The sequence below is a fragment of the Aegilops tauschii genome, chromosome 1 (assembly GCF_002575655.3).
Source record: "Aegilops tauschii subsp. strangulata cultivar AL8/78 chromosome 1, Aet v6.0, whole genome shotgun sequence".
Lineage (NCBI taxonomy): Eukaryota > Viridiplantae > Streptophyta > Magnoliopsida > Poales > Poaceae > Aegilops > Aegilops tauschii.
Genome location: NC_053035.3, coordinates 364,568,549 through 364,583,322, shown reverse-complemented (window position 1 = coordinate 364,583,322; position 14,774 = coordinate 364,568,549).

Genomic DNA, 14,774 nt, shown 5'->3' with positions numbered 1-14,774 from the left:
CGAGGGTGGGGAGGGCGCCGTGGTAGCCCTCGCACAGGGTGACGAAGGCTGATAGCAGCACCACCGCGTTTGGGGTGAGGTGGTGCGGCTGGAGCTGATAGAAATCAAGCCAGGAGCGGAAGAAGGCGCTCACTGGCAGGCCGATGCCGCGCAAGAAGTGCGAGCGGAAGACCACCCGCTCGCCCTCCCGCGGCTCCGGCGTAATCTCCCTCGCCGGCGCAAGGCGGACCTCCACCTTGTCCGCGGCCGGCAGTCGCCGAGTGTTGCGGAGGAACTCGACGTGATCTTCGTGGACGTTGGAGCCGTCCCAATCCCCGCCATACTGCTCCGTGGCGGGAGGCATGGCGAAAACTAGCGCGGCGGCGGAGGAACGTGCGGTGGAAGAGCGCGGCGACGAGGCGCTGTTACGAGAAACGGCGAGCGAAGAAGATGGAGGAAGTAGGAGGAGCGTGCGAGTGCCTGCCGCCCTCCACCTCCCCCTACTTATAGTTTCGCAAGGCGAGCCCGAGGAGGCCGGACGTGGGGGGGAGACATGGGATTAACTGCACCCATTCCCCCCACGCCCCGCGATTATTGCGCCCTAAAGGCGAGCCGAAACTGCCGCAAGGAGACGTGCGGGCGGTTTCGGGATACAGAGAATCCGCGCCTGAGCCCGGGCGCGGACGTGGCGGGCCCCCGCCCTGCGGCGACGTCCCGTCACGCGCGTGGGCTGGCAGGCTTTCTGGCCAAGGGAGGCCACGTGGTTCGAAGACGGCAAGTGGCCGGCCCGCGGCCCGGTGCACACGCTAGCGAGCTCCCGCCCTCCGACTCCGGAGTTTCCGACCAAGGCGGCACGTCTAACCAAAGCCGGCTCCCAGCTGCCGACTGGGCAAGATAGGAAGCTGATCGAGCTTCTCAACCCCTACTCCACCTCGAAGCCCCATCAGCTTCGGGGACTACTGTCGGAGTAAACGGCCACGGGTAGCCTAACCGACTGCCCCTGGTTCTTCAGAAAAAATTATCAGGCCTTCGGGCCTCCGAGAACTCCACGCATTGGGCCGCCTTCCCTGGCCGGCTACCTCTGAAGCCGACTCCCGGAAGGCGACCCAGCCTCAACGACCTCCCCCCAGGACAACTACGGGGTGGCCGACTCCAGGGAGCCGGCAAGAAGAGCGCCGACTCCAAGCAGTCGGCCGAGACCACAACCACCAAAGTTACACCCACATAACGGTGACAAGATGGGGTGTGGCCACAGTGCGGCCCACTACCCCCGAGGCCCGAGGCAGGCATGGCCACAGGAGGCCGTACGGGATGACCGTCTCCTGTTCGGCTCGGCACTGTAGCCATACTAGCCTCAACGTCATCCACGACCGACTCCTATACGGCCCGCAGGCGGCGGGCCCCTTCCGCCAGAGAGATGCGCGGAGGCGGCCCGGCCTCCCCCAGTCGGCCGAGGGCGTAGCCGGTCCCCAGAAGCCAGCTACCCCCTTCCTCGAAGCAGGAGCCCCATTAAGGAGACAAGACGAGGTAAGGCTACAGTGAGAGCCCCCGAGGCGGACCACTGTAGCCACGCTTACCTCGACAAAGCCCTCGTCATCAGAGGCAAGGCTACAGTAAACAGCCGCCGACAAGACCCTAGGCGGTGGGGCCGGCCTGTCGACCAAGAAGCCGGCAGCCGGCGGGACCCACCAGTCGGCGGGACCCAACAACTGGCAGAGAAGCCGGCAAGCGTAGACACTGATGGCTGGGACCAGTGCCCAGCCGGATTACCATTGTACCCCCGGGGGGTAGGCCTATATAAACCCCCCGGAGCGCCCATGCAAAGGGTGAGCTTCTGAGCACAGCGCACACACCATAGCGAGAGAGAAGTGAGAGCTAGCCTTGTTCATCTTCTCCCTTGCACCCAACAGCTCTAGGAGCGATTGTAGCTACCTTTCCTGATCTAGTGATCGTGCGGAAACCCCGCAGAGCAGGACTAGGGGTGTTATCTCCTCGGAGAGCCCCGAACCTGGGTAAGATCCGCCGGTGTGCATGTCTTCGCCTCATCCCGTTTCCAGGCACCGGCGACGTCTTATTGGCACCCACAATGATAAGCCATCCGTTGGCATATGTCGCACCAACCACCCGACAACCAAAGAAGGAGGTTTGAGCACACGGGTATGGGCACTCCCCTTGGCATGTGCCAAGCTTGGGGGAGATGCCCAGGTATCGTATCACCATCACTTTTATTACCTTTACCCATCTTAGTTCGATCCTTAGTCATTTCGTGATTTAGTTGAATAAAAGTTTAGTATGATCTATTTTCGAGTGCTTGGTTTCATGATCTATCTATCTATGCAATCGAGTGAGAGTTGTATAATAAAGTTTAGTTTGAGTTTGCTTCTTTACTCTTATGTTACAATCAGAAAAAGGGACATAATGAAAAAGATCATATGCTAATCTTATGGTAAGTAATGACATCACATAAGGAAAAGTATAAGTGGTAAAATTTATTGAAAATTGACAAACAAGCATTGGTCAATGATGCAAATCATGAAAGAATTGATAAGGGATGAGAAGATTCACGTGCAAATATACTATCTTGGACATCTTTAATGATTGTGAGCCCCCATTAAATATTTTATGCCAAATTGTTGACGTTGGGCAAGGAAGACAATGTAATGATTTATGTTTGTTCATTTTAACATAGAAGTCATATTGTCATAGATCCTTCAACATGTGGTGCTTTCCCAATATCTTTGCTAGCCAAAAAATCTACACTAAGTAGAGATACTACTTGTGCATCCAAAAACCTTAAACCCAAATTCATGTTTTAAGAGTCCACCATACCTACCTATGAATTGAGTAAGATCCTTCAAGTAAGTTGTCATCACTGCGAAAAGGCAATAAAAATTGCTCCTAAATGTTTTGATCTTTTAGTGTAAGGGAAAATAAGCATTGTACAAACTTGTGATGGCAAAGTAATAAAAGCGATGGACTGCATAATAAAGGTTGCTATCATAAGGGGCAATATAACATGACATTCTTTTGCTTTAAGAGATTGTGCATACAAAACCAAAAAGCGCATGACAACCTCTGCTTCCCTCTGCGAAGGGCCTGTCTTTTACTTTTATGTATTTACTTTTTATGGAAGAGTCAAAGTATTCTTCTCTATTCCTTTTTATATTCTCTTTTTGCAAGCACCATGTGGTGGGGAAAGATCTGGGCACATATATCCAGTTGACTATGAGCGATCATGAGTTATTATTGTTGACATCACCCTTGAGGTGAATAAGTTGGGAGGCGAAACTATAAACCCCTATCTTTCTATGTGTCCAGTTGAAACTTTTTGCTCATATGTATGCTATGAGTGTTAGAAATCATAGAAGACTAAATGATGGTTGAGTTTGTGGACTTGGCAAGAGGCTCCGATATGAGACCCTTGCTGAAATATGATGAATTGTAGTTGCAAAGTTGGCTGAGAACATAGTTTGTTAGTTTTTCATAGAGTTTATGCTCTCTACTTCGATGTTGTGATGAATTGTTACATGTTCATGAGAAGCTATATGATAGTGTTTTATGATAAAGTTTGTTGCTGTTATAATAATAAGCATGATGCTACCATGTCCGTATTTTTTTATCGACACCTCTCTCTCTCTCTAAACATGTGGACATGATTTTCGGTATGGGCTTTTGCTTGAGGATAAGCGAGGTCTAAGCTTAGAGGAGTTGATACATCCATTTTGCATCATGTTTTCCTATTGTTATTTATACTGTTTTTATGCTTTATAACACTTTATGTAGTAATGCTAATGTCTTTTCTCTTGTAATATGCAAGGTTTACACAAAGAGGGAGAGTGCCGATAGCTGGAATTCTGGACCTGAAGAAGCTATGTCAGAGATACCTATTCTGCACATCTCCAAATGAGCTGAAATTTTACGAAGAATTATTTTTGAATATATAAAAAAATTGGAATAAAGAACAACCGGAGGGGGTCACCCAGGTGCCCACAAGGCACCAGGGTGCGCCCTGGTGGTTAGTGGGGGCCCATGCCCACGTCCGGTGCCCATCTTCTGGTACATAAGGTCTTTTCACCTAGAAAACATAAGGAGAGGACTTTTGGGACGAAGCGCCGTCGTCTCAAGGCGGAACTTGGGCAGGAACACCAACAACCGTCTCATCTTTGGGTGGCTAATCTTCATCAATATCTTCAACAACACCATGTCATCTCAAACATTAGTTCATCTCTTGTGTTCAATCTTTGTATCGGAACCTCGGATTGGTACCTGTGGGTGACTAGTAGTGTTGATTACGCCTCGTAGTTGATGCTAGATCGTTTATTTGGTGGAAGATTATATGTTCAGATCTATTAGGCTGCTTAATATCCCTTTGATCTTGAGCATGAATATCATTTGTGAGTAGTTGCCCTTGTTTGAGGCCATAGGAGAAGTCATGTTGCAAGTAATCATGTGAATTTGATATTCGTTCGATATTTTGATGGTATGTATGTTGTTGTTTCCTTAGTGGTGTTATGTGAACGTTGGCTACATCACACTTCACCATCTTTGGGCCTATGGGAATGCATTATGGAGTAGTTATTAGACAATGGGCTGCTAGAGTGACAGAAGCTTAAACCCTAGTTTATGCGCTATTTCATAAGTGGCTAATTTGGATCCGTATGTCTAATGCTGTGGTTAGATTTTATCTTAGTACTTCTTTCCTAGTTGTGGATGCTTGCGCCGGGGTTAATCATAAGTGGGAGGCTTGTTCATGTAAGAATAGCACCCAAGCACCGGTCACCCTCATACCATATTATCAAAGTAGCGAACGTGAATCAAACCAACATGATGAAAGTGACTAGATGAAATTCCCGTGTGCCCTCAAGAACGCTTTGCTTATTATAAGAGATCGTTTTGGCTTGTCCTTTGCCACAAAAGGATTTGGCTACCTTGCTGCACTTTTGTTACCGTTACCGTTACTTGCTCGTTATAAATTATCTTGCTATTAGACTATCTGTTACCTACAATTTCAGTGCTTGCAGAAATTACCTTGCTGAAAACCGCTTGTCATTTCCTTCTGCTCCTCGTTGGGTTTGACACTATTACTTATCAAAAGGACTACGATTGATCCCCTATACTTGTGGGTCAGTAGTCAACATGCATTAAAATGATTATGATGTAGTATGATGATATGGTATCCTCCTCTGAATGTTTCAAGTGGCTTGACTTGGCACATGTTCACGCATGTAGTTGGTTCAAAACCAACATAGCCTCCATGGTATTTATGTTCATAGTGCTTATATCCTACTCATGCTAGCATTCAATGTTAATTATTTACAATGATTGATTATGACCGTTTTCGCTCTCTAGTTGGTCGCTTCTTAACCTATTTGCTAGCCTTTGCCTGTACTAAGCGGAAATACTGCTTATGCATCAAAACCTTTAAACCAAAGTTGTTCTAGATGAGTACACTAAATCTACATATATGCGGTATTACTCTGCCGTTCCAAGTAAATTTGCATGTGCCACCTATAAATATTCAAATGAACATCTGTTTTCTGTGCCAGTACTGCTCATGGAGCGACAGGGGGCAGTTAGTATCTTCCATGGTAAGCGGGGTATTCTCATGATGTGTGTTTATTCACCCATCCTTGCATGGGAGTGGTCGGTTGTCGTGGTTTTGTCATGATAGATGTCCTCGTGAAAGGACTTAGTGGTGAGGCCATCACAACTAGGTAGTAGCTTGAACGGGGTTGATCGGAATTGAGAGACGCGGGTTTTTACCCAGGTTCGGCCCCTCATGATGGAGGTAAAAGCCTATATCATGCTTGATTTCTATTGATTATCATGGTCTCGATTACAAGGGTGCTATTTTGCTGCCTCTATCTCGAGAGCTATCAAAACATCTGTTTCGAGACCTATCAAAACATCTTTCTTGAGACTTGTCTGTATAAAACCTGTCTATCTTAATCTCTCCCTCTTGGGGTGCCCTGCCCCTCCTTATATAAGTTGAAGGGGCCGGCTTACATGTAGACTCCTAGTAGGATTAGGGTTAGTCTTACCGCGGGCTTCTTATCACAAGCGACTCACCGCGGGCTTCTTACCGCAGGCTTCTTATCGTGGGCTTCTTATCGCAGGCGACTTACCGCGGGCTCATCTTCAGGGCGGCTTATCTTCCAGGCAGCTTGTAGGATCGAAAGTATGTCTAGAGGGGGGTGGTTAGACTACTTGACCAAATAATATCTAGCCTTTTCCCAATTTTAAGTCTAGGCAGATTTTATCAACTTAGTACAAGTCAAGCAATCAACCTACCCATGCAATTCTAAGAGTATAGCAGCGGAATGTAAATCATTGCATATGAAGGTACAGGGGAGGAGTTTAGAGGGAGCAAACGCAATGTAGCCACGGAGATTTTTGGCGTGGTTCTGATAGGTGGTGCTATCGTACATCCATGTTGATGGAGACTTCAACCCACAAAGGGTAACGGCTGTGCGAGTCCACGGAGGGCTCCACCCACGAACGGTCCACGAAGAAGCAACCTTGTCTATCCCACCATGGCCATCGCCCACGAAGGACTTGCCTCACTAGGGTAGATCTTCACGAAGTAGGCGATCTCCTTGCCCGTACAAACTCCTTGGTTCAACTTCACAATATTGACAGAGGCTCCCAAGTGACACCTAACCAATCTAGCAGACACCACTCTCCAAAAGGTAATATATGGTGTGTTGATGATGAACTCCTTGCTCTTGTGCTTCAAATGATAGTCTCCCCAACACTCAACTCTCTCTCTCACAGATTTGGATATGATGGAAAGATGATTTGAGTGGAAAGCAACTTGGGGAAGGCCGGAGATCAAGATTCTTATGGTTGGATTGGAATGTCTTGGTCTCAACACATGAGTAGGTGGTTCTCTCTCAGAAAATAAATGCTAGAAGTGTAGGCAGGTTCTGATGGCTCTCTCCACGAATGGAGGAAGGGTGGAGGGGTATATATAGCCTCCACACAAAATCTAACCGTTACACACAATTTACCAAACTCGGTGGGACCAAATAGAGAAACTCGGTCAGACCAATTCAGTTCAAAATGTGAACGTTAGGCTTTTCGGTGGGACCGACATGATCAACTTTGTGGGACCGATGTGCTAGCGTTAGGGCATAACTTGATCTCAGTGAAACCGATCACATGAACTTGGTGAGACCGATTTAAGTAATAGGCAAACAGAGAGTTGGTCAGGCAAACTCAGTGGGACCAGTCGTTCAGTTCGGTGAGACCGAAATGTTACGAAAAGGAAATAGAGAGTTTGCATTACGAACTTGGTGGGACCGAGCACTCATTTCGGTTAGACCGAAACGTTACAAAGGGAAATAGAGAGTTTGCAATCCTGTAGAGATCCGACCTCAAACGGTCAAATCTCTGTGTATAAGTGTCATCCCTGGATCGGTAATGCTGACACACATAGTACTTGAAGGACTTATAATAGAGTGCAATCACACACTTATTACATCGAATGTATCTTAAGGCCATCTAAATAAGATAACAGTGGAAGACTTGGAAGATAAAGTGAGTCCATCAACTCCAACGGCATAGCTGAGTGCACGATAATGACCTAGCGCACCTTACTCTTCGTCTGTAAAGTCTGCAACATGATATGTTGCAGCCCGAAACGGGTCAGCACATGGAATATGCTGGCAATATAACACAGTAGAGCAAATGAACAAATAAATGCTATCACTACTTGCATATATGGTGGTGGAGGCTCTACGATTATACTGTTTTGCGAAAAGCCAATTTTTTCCAACAACAAAGGAATATATTTTATTTAACTATCATGGTAGTTGATAAAACATTGAGAATGGTAACCCCATCTCAATCCCAATTAAGCAGTAATTACCAACCGAGCAAATTTATTTAGAGTGATGAGATCAACATGATAATCCGAGAACCAGATACTCAAGATGCCCATAACCGAGGACACGGCTAAGCACGATTAGTTTGTACACCTGCAGAGGTTTGTGCACTTTTCCCCACAAGACTCGATCTCCTCCGTTGGACTTCTCGCACTACATGGTGTTTGAGAAACGGATGACCAAGACACAGTCTTTAAGAAACATTAACTCTTTACTCTAGGTAGACAGTTACACCTAGTTTCCCCTACATCTGCTAGCCTACCACTGAAAGAGGTCATGCAACAAACTCAACTATGTTCAGGTCGATTAACCAGAAAGAGGGGCTCGAGATGAAGATTTTGGCGTTGGTTTCACTGGATTTGGACGAATGGTTAAAAAGTTGCGAGGGTTTGAAGATTAGGGGCTAATCTACGATAAAAATAATCGCGGATAGGTCCCTGGCCAAAAACAAAACAGAAAAAGAAAAATCTAACGGATGAATGTCCGCTAATAGAGGCTAACGAACGAATTCGTTCGTTAAAATGAACGAACGGTCGCAAACAGAACTAAACCGAGAAAAACCGAACCGATCTAATAATAAAAAAACTAATCTAGGGTTTAAAAAAACTGAACGGTTATACCTAAACCGAAAAAAAAGTCCGGCGGCGAGATTTGGAGGGCGGCGGCGCATTCCGGCGAGGCGGGGCGGCGTGCGGCGGCGTGGACGACAGCAGCTAGCGGCGGCGGCGGCAGCAGTGGCGGCGGCGGGCGCGGCGGCGTGGGCGATGGCGACTAGCGGCAGTGGGGTGTGGCGCCGGGCGGCGGAGGTGGTGCGGTGCGGGATGAGCAGAGGGGCAGCGGCGGCGGGTATTTAAAGGGGAGGGGGGCGAGGGCGGCTTGCGGGAGGCGGCGACGCGGGCAGCTCAGAGCCAGACTTCGGCGGAGTCCGTCGCGAGCACGGCGGGGAAGGCGGCGCGCAGCGAGCCGGCAGGGCCTTCGGCCCAGTTCGGTCCGGGAACATTTTTTTTAAATAAATTCCGCCGAAAGGAAAAATCCTAAATAAATAAAAAATTCTAAAAAAATGCCAAAAACAATTTTCACCGCCTAAATAAAATATTTAAAACAAAGCGAACATTTTCTTGGCCTAAAAATGCAATTTTTTTAAATGCATATTTTTTTAATTCAAATAAAATAGCAATAAAATCCAAATAAATTTATTTATTTGATTTTAATATTTTTACTCCAATATTTCTTTTATTTTCGGAGAAGTCATATTATCTCCTCTCATTTATTTTTATATTGGAAATATTTAGGGAGAAAATAATTAAAACCAAATTGATCCTCTTTTCCAAATTTGAGAAAATTCAAATATGAAAATAATGAAATCCCCAACTCTCTCCATGGGTCCTTGAGTTGCTTAGAATTTCTAGGATCAGAAACGAAATGCAGATAAAATATGATATGCATATGATGACCTATGTATAACATTCCAAATTGAAATTTTGGGATGTTAGAAACCTACCCCCCTTAGGATGAATCTCGTCCTCGAGATTCGGGTTGGCTAGAAAATAGGTGTGGGTGGGCTTTCCGTAGGTCTTCCTCTCGCTCCCAGGTGGCTTCATCCCCGGTATGGTCGCTCCACTGAACATTGCAAAACTTGATAACCTTCCTGCGGGTAACTTGGTTGGCAAACTCGAGAATCTTGACAGGTTTCTCCTCGTAGGTTAAATCACTATCCAACTGAATTGCTTCCAGGGGCACTGTATCTCTCAGAGGGATATCGGCCATCTCAGCATGGCACTTCTTCAACTAAGAAACGTGAAACACATCATGGACTCATGACTGTCCCTCGGGTAACTCCAACTTGTAGGCCACCTCTCCCATACGCTCCAAAACTCGGTATGGTCCTACAAATCTCGGGGCTAACTTTCCCTTAAGCCCAAAGCATTTAACACCTCGCAGAGGTGACACACGAAGATATGCTCTGTCTCCGATTTCATAGACTAACTCTTCTGTGTGTTCCTTGCGCTTTGAGTCTGCATAACTCTTCAGTCTGGACTGAGCTACCTTCAGTCTATCTCGAATCAACTTAACCTTCTCTTTGGACTCTTTGATCAAATCTGGTCCAAACAGCTGACGGTCTCCAACTTCATCCCACATCAACGGTGTCCTGCACCTCCTTCCATACAAAGCTTCTAAAGGGGCCACCTTAAAACTGGCTTGATAACTGTTGTTGTATGAGAACTCCGCGTAGGGAAAACTATCATCCCAACTAGATCCATAATCTAGCGCACAAGCTCTCAACATGTCCTCCAGAATCTGATTGACTCTCTCGGTGTGTCCATCTGTCTACGGATGAAAAGTTGTACTGAACTCTAGCCTGGTACCCAAAGTCTGGTGCAACTGGTGCCAAAACTTCGAGGTAAACTGCGTTCCTCTATCTGATACGATGGTCCTTGGAACTCCATGCAGACATACGATCCTGGTCATATATATCTTGGCCAACTTCGCACTCGTATAGGTGGTTTTCACTGGGATAAAAGTGAGCTACTTTGGTCAAACGATCCACTACTACCCAGATAGAATCATATCCCGATCGGGTCCTGGGTAATCCGGTGATGAAATCCATGCCAAGCTTATCCCACTTCTATTCGGGTATCGGCATAGACTGCAGTAATCCTGCTGGCTTCTAATGTTCGGCCTTCACTCTCTGACATACATCACATACGGCTACATACTCGGCAATATCCTTCTTCATTCCTGTCCACTAGAAACGCTCCTTCAAATCCAAATACATCTTGGTGTTACCGGGGTGTATTGAGTATGGCGAGTCATGAGCTTCCTGAAGTATCAACTTCCTGATCTCTGCATTATTGGGTACATAAACACGGTCCTCAAACCACAAGGTGTCGTCCTCATCCTCATGAAAACCTTTGGATTTTCCTTTGCTCATCTTCTCCTTTATCTCAGCAATTTCCTTATCATCCTTCTGAGCTTCTCGAATCTTTCCCAATAATGTTGAATGAACTTCCAATGCTGCAACAAAACCTCTAGGGACTATCTCCAGACGTAGTTCCCTGAGATCTTCGGCTAACTCCTTTGGTAATCCTCCGCTTACGAGGGTATTGGCATAACTCTTTCGGCTCAAAGCGTCTGCTACGACATTGGCCTTGCCTGGATGATAGTGCAACTTCATATCATAATCCTTTATAAGCTCCAACCATCTCCTTTGCCTGAGATTCAGCTCCTTCTGAGTGAAAATGTACTTCAAACTCTTATGATCCGTGTACACATCACAACGGTTTCCAATAAGACAATGTCTCCAGGTGTTGAGCGCACGGACTATAGCTGCTAACTCCAAATCATGCGTGGCATAATTCAACTCATGCGGTCGAAGCTTTCGTGAGGCATATGAAACAACTCTTCCGTCCTGCATAAGTACACCTCCAAGTCCTAAGCGAGAAGCGTCGCAATACATTTGGAAATCCTTGCGTATATCCGGCAGAATCAGCACTGGGGCTATAACTAATCATTTCTTTAGCTCCTGAAAACTTGCCTCATATTAATCTGTCCATTTGAACTTGATGTTCTTCTTCAAGAACTCCATCATGGGCTTCGCAATCTTGGAAAAATTCTCAATGAATCTCCGATAATATCCCGCGAGTCCCAGAAAACTGCGGATCTCTCCTACTGAGGTGGGTGCCAACTAGTCAGTGACAGACTGAACCTTGGTAGGATCTACTGCTATACCTTCTCCTGATATAACATGGCCAAGAAATCCAACTTCCTTCAGCCAAAACTCACACTTGCTGAACTTGGCATACAAGTGATGTTCCCTGAGCTTCTCAAGAACTAAACACAAATGCTCCTTGTGCTCCTCTTCATTCTTCGAGTACACCAAGATATCATTAATGAACACCACAACAAACCTATACAAGAACTCCATGAACACCATATTCATCATACCCATGAAATAGGCAGGGGCATTAGTCAATCCTAATGACATAACCGTGTACTCATATAGCCCATACCTTGTGGTGAAGGCTGTCTTGGGTATATCATGTTCTCGGATCTTCAGCTGGTGGTATCCTGGTCGTAGATCGATCTTGGAGAATACGTTAGCTCCTTGCAGCTGGTCAAACAAATCATTGATCATCGGCAGTGGGTACTTGTTCTTGATCGTCACTTCACTCAATGCACGATAATCAACAACCATTCTCAACGATCCATCCTTCTTCTCAACCAAGAGCACTGGGGCTCCCCACGGTGATGAACTTTGCCGAATGTAACCTTTCTCCAATAACTCCTTAATATGCTTCTTAATCTCCTCCAGATCATTTGTGGGCATCCGGTATTGTCTCCTGGATATCGGTCTGCTGCTTGGCAACACTCTATCAAAAACTCAATGTCTCGATCTGGCGGCATGCCTGGTAGCTCCTCTGGAAATACATCCGGGTAATCCTTCACTACGGGCATTTCCTCCTGAACAATTCCTCAAAGGGAATTTACTTGGGTCCTCCCAGGTGCATGTCTGGATACATACGTAATCCCTTTTTCCCTCCGGGGTGGAGAGCAGAATTGACTTACTAGCGCAATCGATGTTTCCTCCATACATCGATAGCCAATCCATGCCTAGTATCACATCCAATCCTTGCGACTCCAGAATTATTAAGTCTGAGGGGAACATGTGCCTACCTATGGTCAATGGCATCTGAAAACATCCTTGGCCTGCCATATACTCCGCTCCTGGTGAGCTTAATAACATAGGTGTCCTAAGAACTTCAGTGGGCAACTTATACTTATCCACAAATCCCCTTGAAATGTATGAATGCGATGCACCATTATCAAAAAGAACAATTGCAGTAAATGACTTAACTAAAAACTTACCGATAACTGCATCTGGCTGCTCTTCAACCTCCTCCACGTTCACGTGGTTCACTTGTCCCCTGTTAAAAGGGTTGGGCTTCTTCCCAAAGCTTCCATTGCCATTTCCATTCTTTGCTTCAGGACACTCATTGGCATAATGTCCAGTCTTCCCACAATTGTAACAAGTAATGTGACTTTGGTCCTTCTTGGCGGGTGTGGCTGGGTTAGAGCGGTTCTGATTGCTACCTGCTCCATTCCCATTCCCATTCTAGGAGCCACTATGGTTATGCGAACTTCCTCCATTGTGGTTCTGGCCTCCATGGTTATGGGTATATCCTCCCGAGTTCGGGGTAAAATGAGGCTTCTGCTGAGCTCCTGAATTGTACTTCCCTTGTCCATACTTCCTCCTGCGGGTCTCTATCTGTTGCTGCTTCCCTTCAATCATAAGATCCTTGTCTACCAACTCCTGGTAGTTAGCGAATGTCGCTACCATCAACTGCATACTCATCTCATTATTCAACCCTTCCATAAAGTTCTCCTGCTTCGCGACATCGGTGGCCACATCATCCGGGGCATAGCGAGCTAACTTACTGAACTCATCCACGTACTGCCCCACAGTATGATTTCCCTGGCGTAAGTTGCGAAACTCACGCTTCTTCATGCTCATAGCTCCAGTTGAGACATGTGGTATGCGGAATGCTTGCTGAAACTGCTCCCAAGTGACATTGGCTATGGGGAAAGTGGCTGTGTAATTCTCCCACCATGAGGCTGCGGGTCCATCCAATTGATGTGTAGCAAAACGCACTTTCTCTGCATCCGTGCAACCTGCGGTGGTCAACTCCCTTCCAATCCTGCGTAGCCAGCCATCAGCAACTATCGGCTCGGTGCTACTGGAAAACACCAGCGGCTCCAACCTAAAAAAATGGGCTAAGTTGTCAACTGGAGGTGGTGGCGGTGGGTTGTTGTTGTTGTTGTTGTTGTTGTTGCCTTGGTTCTGGACTAGTAGTTGCATCAAGGCATTCTGCTGTTGGAACAACTGAGTGAGCTCCGGTGGGAAGACAAATCCGGGGTCACGTCTTGGAGGCATCTGGTAGGTTTTAGAGGGGAGAGATTAGAATAGAGTGAGGTCTAGTGAGTAAGCACTACCCATATGAACATGAGACAAACACATTCATATCACACCAATCAATTCAAACAAGGGCATACAATCGATCTAACTATCATTACACAAGTGCTCAGACTACTACTATATACATGGGGGAATACTAATAATAATATGGTGGTCTACTAGAAATTTTGATCGGTGGAAGACTCAATGATATCCGCTCCAGCTTCGTCTTCATAATCATCATCACTACTGTCGGGGTCGGAGTCGGTGTCGCCGATTATGATGTAGTCCTTGGGATGGTCGTCATCTCCTCCTAGCGCGGGGTCTCCCATGAATACTTGATAACCCACAAGTATAGGGGATCGCAACAGTTTTCGAGGGTAGAGTATTCAACCCAAATTTATTGATTTGACACAAGGGGAGCCAAAGAATATTCTCAAGTATTAGCAGTTGAGTTGTCAATTCAACCACACCTGGATAACTTAGTATCTGCAGCAAAGTATTTAGTAGCAAACTAGTATGGAAGTAACGGTAACGGTAGCAAAAGTAATATTTTTTGGTTTTGTAGTGATTATAACAGTAGCAACGGAAAAGTAAATAAGCGGAGAACAATATGTGAGAAGCTCGTAGGCATTGGATCGGTGATGGAGAATTATGCCGGATGTGGTTCATCATATAACAATCATATCATAGGGTGACACAGAACTAGCTCCAATTCATCAGTGTAATGTAGGCATGTATTCTGAATATAGTCATACGTGCTTATGGAAAAGAACTTGCATGACATCTTTTGTCCTACCCTCCCGTAGCAGCGGGGTCCTAGCGGAAACTAAGGGATATTAAGGCCTCCTTTTAATAGAGTACCAGACCAGAGCATTAACACATAGTGAATACATGAACTCCTCAAACTATGGTCATCACCGGGAGTGGTTCCGATTATTGTCACTTTGGGGTTA